Genomic DNA, 6,157 nt, shown 5'->3' with positions numbered 1-6,157 from the left:
ATCTGGTGTTACATGTCAGTACAGTGTATAGTGGCTATGTACTGCATTCAGTACCCAAACACCTGGATAGTCCATATGGTGTTACATGTCAGTACAGTTTATAGTGGCTATGTACTACATTCAGTACCCAAACACCTGGATAGTCCATATGGTGTTACATGTCAGTACAGTTTATAGTGGCTATGTACTACATTCAGTACCCAAACACCTGGATAGTCCATCTGGTGTTACATGTCAGTACAGTTTATAGTGGCTATGTACTACATTCAGTACCCAAACATCTGGATAGTCCATCTGGTGTTACATGTCAGTACAGTGTATAGTGGCTATGTACTACATTCAGTACCCAAACACCTGGATAGTCCATCTGGTGTTACATGTCAGTACAGTTTATAGTGGCTATGTACTACATTCAGTACCCAAACACCTGGATAGTCCATCTGTTGTTACATGTCAGTACAGTTTATAGTGGTTCCATGCTACATTCAGTACCCAACCACCTGGATAGTCCATCTGGTGTTACATGTCAGTACAGTTTATAGTGGCTATGTACTACATTCAGTACCCAAACACCTGGATAGTCCATCTGGTGTTACATGTCAGTACAGTGTATAGTGGCTATGTACTACATTCAGTACCCAAACACCTGGATAGTCCATCTGGTGTTACATGTCAGTACAGTTTATAGTGGCTATGTACTACATTCAGTACCCAAACACCTGAATAGTCCATATGGTGTTACATGTCAGTACAGTTTATAGTGGCTATGTACTACATTCAGTACCCAAACACCTGGATAGTCCATCTGGTGTTACATGTCAGTACAGTTTATAGTGGCTATGTACTACATTCAGTACCCAAACATCTGGATAGTCCATCTGGTGTTACATGTGAGTACAGTGTATAGTGGCTATGTACTACATTCAGTACCCAAACACCTGGATAGTCCATCTGGTGTTACATGTCAGTACAGTTTATAGTGGCTATGTACTACATTCAGTACCCAAACACCTGGATAGTCCATATGGTGTTACATGTCAGTACAGTTTATAGTGGCTATGTACTACATTCAGTACCCAAACACCTGGATAGTCCATCTGGTGTTACATGTCAGTACAGTTTATAGTGGCTATGTACTACATTCAGTACCCAAACATCTGGAAAGTCCATCTGGTGTTACATGTCAGTACAGTGTATAGTGGCTATGTACTACATTCAGTACCCAAACACCTGGATAGTCCATCTGGTGTTACATGTCAGTACAGTTTATAGTGGCTATGTACTACATTCAATACCCAAACACCTGGATAGTCCATATGGTGTTACATGTCAGTACAGTTTATAGTGGCTATGTACTACATTCAGTACCCAAACACCTGGATAGTCCGTCTAGTGTTTCATGTCATTACAGTTTATAGTGACTATATACTACATTCAGTATCCAAACACCTGGATAGTCCATCTGGTGTTTCATGTCATTACAGTTTATAGTGGCTATATACTACATTCAGTACCCAAACACCTGGATAGGCCGTCTGGTGTTTAATGTCAGTACAGTTTATAGTGGTTCCATGCTACATTTAGTAAGCAACATTTTCAGTCCAGCGGTGACACTGAGGGCTATAAAAACTCAAGAAGAACATCTGTGTCTGAGCCACACCATTACCACACATACTTTCCTGGGGGGATCCTGACCTTTGACCAACAGGTTGAAAAATGCAGGACTTCAACCTGTGGGGTTTAAAAACTACAGCAGCACTGCTATGTCCACCAGCACATCACTTACTATCAGAGCACCACCAAGTCAGTGAGAAGGACGCATCACATGTAATACCTGCTCTGGGGTTTTACACTGGGAGGTCCCGAATACTAAAGAACATGGAGTGGAGCAACAGGACTACAGTCTGTGTGTGTAGAACTACAAAATGCACATTTACAGCCAGTGAAAGTGGGCAAAAATGTATGCAGAGCAACAAGTGGATTATATTCTGTAGTTGTAGAACTACAATGGGCACCCATATGGTCAGTGGAGCTGCTCAAATGGACAATGAGTGTGTAAACCTAGAGATAATTTTAATGTAAAAGCTGGTTGTAGTAAATTAGTTTGCAAAAAGTATTTTGAAGTGATTATATTTCTGCATTTTAAGTAAATGACAGACAAATTCCATTTTAATAACAACAAAAAATAAACAATATAATAATAATAATAATAATAATAATAATAATAGTAATACTTAGGCACTTTTGATATCACAAGCAGATTAACAGCACTTATTAGGTTATATATTACTATGCATAAATTATTCAAAAACATGTTTAACTCTAACAATAGTGTCATTAATTAGGTTAGTAGATGAATCCTCTTTATATAATCCAATGTGCAGTAACAAAAATAAATATCCTGGTTAAAGCATGAAATAAAACCTTTATAAACTCAGTTTCTTGTCTGACTTTCATTTACCAGTGTGCTCTTTACTTGTTAGCGTTATGATCATGTTATTAGTTAAATACAGCTCAAGAGAATGAACAAATCACACATTTATTTTACAAGAAGTACCACTTTTTCTGGAAATGAGGTTTATTTCATTCAATACATAAGTTTTTGCGAGACAAACTACATGTCAATTAGGATTGTATGTTGTTTGAAATTGTGTTTATTTCTTTGACCACGTAGAAGACATTAGATGTAGAAGTGCAGACAAAAGAGGAATCTGTGATTTGTTCACTGTCTTGAACTTTTATTTAACTGACAGATTTCCAGTGTTTTCAAATATCAACTTGACTGTATTTTACAAACATTAACAAATTTCATATCTACAACACACTCCAAAAATAAATAAATACATTGGGACAGGGTAAAATAAGAGCGAACATCTATAAAGTTTGCAAGAGGTTCTGTGTTGTTAGATCTTTGTGGCATTTTGACAAGAGCATGTAACATATTTCATTAAGACCCCAGAACTGTGTTAAAGAAACAGTAGGTATGGTCTGGGTTTTTGGCTTCTTAGTCTCCCCCTAGTGTCATTTTATTCTAGCACTGTACTGGGGAAGGAGTGAGTACATAGTGTACTCTCTGCAGTGCTGAACAAAAAAAAAAAAGCAAAAACAGAGGCTCTGTTCTCTATTTTACAGCTCTGCGGAGCATCAAAATGAATTTGAAGCTGTAATTGTAAGGTAAAAATATTACGTAGTGTTCCTTTATTTTATAGAAAAAGTGTAGAATATGTCTGTTATCAGCTAAAACATCCTCGTAGGGAGTGCTTCTGCTCTGGGTTTTCTTTTTTCCCCCCTGTCTGTGAGAACCACTATGGTCTACTAATGAACACAATCACGTATTATCCAATGTTACACACTTCAAATAACTGGACACAAAAAGATCCTGCTGGACATACAGCCTACTAGTGGACACTAGTGAAAACTACTTGAGATAACTGGGCATTGCTGGATTCTACTGGACATTACTGGATTTAGCTACACACTATTGGATGCCACTGATCACTATACAAACGTGGCAGATGCATACAAAACAACACCCCTCCCCCATCTCAGACTTTCCGATCATCTTCCTTTGTTCCTGCTTCCCAACTACACTCCAGTCATGCAGAGGATTAAGCCTTCAACCAGAACTGTAAAGATCTGGATGGATGGGGCTGACTCCTTCCTTCAGCAACAGTTCCAGCACACCGACTGGAGTGAGTATGCTGCCCGAGCCACCACAGGCTCACACATCCACTTGGACACCTACACTGACTCTGTCCTGAAGCACATCAACAACTGTGTGGACAGAGTGTCATCACAAAAGCCTTTTACCATCTGGCAGACGTTACAGGAGCCTCCGTACCCGCACTAACAGACTTCGTAAAAGTTTTTTTCCTGAGGCTGTTATCCGGATGAGCACTATTCAGGCACTTTAAATAAACATTGCACAATCATTTCATTGTACCATCTGTAAAGTTGTATTTCATTCATCCTTCAGTACATAATGCATCGCCTACATGTTTTATATTTCAATATGTATATATGGTTACAACTTCCATAGTGTTATATCACAACTGCAATTTATGTAAATAATCACAACTGCTCTTTGTGTAAATTATGTAAATAATGTTATATATTGCACTTCTGGTTAGATGCTAACTACATTTCATTGGCCCTGTACTTGTACTCTGCACAATGACAATAAAGTTGAATCTAATCTAATCTAATCTAATCTAATCTAATCTAATATGGTACTGGAATTATTCTGTATTCTTGGAGGTATTTAGGCTTCAATTTCTGAATCTATTTCGATCAGGGCAGTGGCCTAAAACACGGCCGTATCGAACACATTTTGAGTGTAAACTAGGGTGACCACATATGAGTTTCCAAAAGAAGAGGACACATGAGGCAGGTTGGCATCACAAATCAAATCAAATCAAATCAAATTTATTTATATAGAGCCTTTTACAACTGACATTGTCACAAAGCAGCTTCACAGTTTCAGAACAGAACATTTAAATCAAAGCCCAATGCGAGCAAGCCGAAGGCGACAGTGGCAAGGAAAAACTCCCTCGAGGCTGGAGGAAGAAACCTTGGGAGGAACCAAGACTCACAAAGGGGACCCATCCTCCTCTGATCAAACTATAGATTTAATTTTAAATTGTCACCAATGAAGTGTCATTATGCTACATAATAATAATAATAATAATAATAATAATAATAATAATAAATCATCATAATACTGACATCAATCTTGGGGCATAATAATAGTGCATCAGATTGGAAGAATCAGTCAGTGTTGCTAATCTGAGTCCATTTCTACTTCAGTGTAGTTGATCATGGTGAGGGGTCAGAGGCTGGCAGCAGTAGATGGAGGTGAGCAGCTGGTCTGGTCTGGTCTGGTCTGGACCGCAGGAGAATCCAGCAAACAATATTCCATCAGTTGGCCACCATTTTCTAAGAAAACAGTAAAGGGAAGCAGTTAGTTTAGTTGAGTGCAGCAGAGAAAAAGAGCATGTGAATATTTTCATTAGTGTAGTGACGGATCTGACTATAACAGACTGGGAGGAGGGAAACCAGAAGGAGCTCAGGCAAAGACATCCTTCCGCTCCAAACAAGAGAAATTGTGAGCACATCATTCGCGTTTACCCTGATTCCCCATGTCCATGAGTTCCTGAAACGACAACCTTATACTAAACGGAGGTTAGTTGCCAAAGGAAAAACTGAACAAGCTTGTTTTCAGCCTAGACTTAATCATAGTGACTGTGTCTGTGTCCCGAACACTAGCTGGAAGATTGTTCCTGAGCTGAGGGGCTTTGTAGGAGAAACCCCCCCCCCCCCCCCGCTGAAGTCTTATGAATTCTGGGTACTAGTAAGAGGCCGGCGCCCTGAGATCTGTGTAATCTTGGTGGGTCATAGTCTCGCAGGTATTCAGGAGCGAGACCGTGTAGGGATTTATACGTGAGTAAAAGAATTTTGTAATCAATACAGAATTTAACTGGAAGCCAGGGAAGGGCCGATAAGACTGGGCTGATATGATCAAATTTTCTAGTTTTATTGAGGACCCTGGCTGCAGCATTTTGAATTAGCTGGAGTTTACTCAAGTTTCTGCTGGAGCATCCTGATAAAAGTGCATTGCAATAATCTAATCTTGATGTAATAAAAGCGTGAACTAATGTTTCCGCATCTGGGAGGGATAAGGAATTTCTTAACTTAGCGAGGTTCCGAAGATGTAGGAAAGCTGTTGTTGTAATGTTACCTATATGCTGATCAAATGATAGATCTGAATTAGTTATAACACCCAGATTTTTAGCTGATGAGCTAGGGAGAACAGGGAAGTCAAAATTATGTATCAAGTCTGATACCTTATTTATAGCAGGTTTTGGGCCTAGAAGGAGAACCTCGGTTTTGTCGCTGTTTAGCAGAAGGAAATTGTATGACATCCAATGCTTCACGTCTTTAACACAGTCCTCCATTTTCTTTAGTGTTGGTTTGTCATCTGGTTTGGCTGATATGTATAACTGTGTGTCATCTGCGTAACTGTGGAAGGTAATGCCATGCCTGCTAATAACTCTGCCCAGTGGCAGCATGTATAATATGAATAGTAAAGGTCCTAGAATGGAGCCTTGGGGAATTCCAAATCTCATTTTTGTATGAATAGAAGGAACATTATTTACTT

This window comes from Hoplias malabaricus, chromosome 4 (assembly GCF_029633855.1).
Source record: "Hoplias malabaricus isolate fHopMal1 chromosome 4, fHopMal1.hap1, whole genome shotgun sequence".
NCBI classification, from domain to species: domain Eukaryota; kingdom Metazoa; phylum Chordata; class Actinopteri; order Characiformes; family Erythrinidae; genus Hoplias; species Hoplias malabaricus.
Note: the sequence above shows the minus strand (reverse complement) of the source record.